The sequence below is a fragment of the Monopterus albus genome, unplaced genomic scaffold (assembly GCF_001952655.1).
Source record: "Monopterus albus unplaced genomic scaffold, M_albus_1.0 scaffold28.1, whole genome shotgun sequence".
Taxonomy (NCBI): Eukaryota; Metazoa; Chordata; class Actinopteri; order Synbranchiformes; family Synbranchidae; genus Monopterus; species Monopterus albus.
The window spans coordinates 1017343-1017965 of NW_018127908.1; the positions used below are offsets into that span (position 1 = coordinate 1017343).

A 623-nucleotide genomic window follows, 5' to 3' on the forward strand; every position below is an offset into this window, starting at 1 on the left:
TGTCTGAAACACCGCACATCTCTGTTTCAACTGCATACTGGTGGAATATTGTACTGCTTTTCCCTCCTCAGACCATCTAAATCTGGGCAACCACTTTTTTTGTTTACAATTCTGGGGGTGAGCACCAAGTATGTCACACAGCTGCTTCCCGTCTGTAACATAAGCCGTTCCTCAAAGTGCCTGTGGTGCAATAGGACTCGTCTGTTCCTCTGTGTTGAACCGTTCATTTACATATATGCTTGACAACTAAAACCCAAAAATCTTAGGAGATTCAATCAAATACCTGACCATAGTTTTATGTTCATTAGGGGTGAATAAGTCTTTCCTTTTTTAATAGAAGTTACAATAACACTGTCAACATCACCACCATTTCTCTTCCTGATATATTTATTGTGAGCCTTGTTAGAAAAAAAGAAAAAAAAAACACACAAGAAATGTTATCATATGCCCTGGTTTCCAGGCAAGGAAGTCATTAAAAAAGCTCATTCACAGAACAAAAAGAAAGAAAATTTATATCACGGCAGATACTGCTCATCTTCTAAATAGAATGGGTGTATGTGTGCCTTTGCATGCTTTTCAAATGAGCATCTTGAGTATGTGCATGTGTATGTGTGTACTGTATA

The 623-nt window shown here is 37.9% G+C and overlaps 1 protein-coding gene across 1 annotated transcript in view; it reads right to left on the reverse strand.

Moving 5' to 3' along the window:
• rc3h1b (ring finger and CCCH-type domains 1b) overlaps window positions 1-623 on the reverse strand; it is a 12937-nt gene that overhangs the window by 218 nt on the left and 12096 nt on the right. The window lies entirely within an intron of this gene.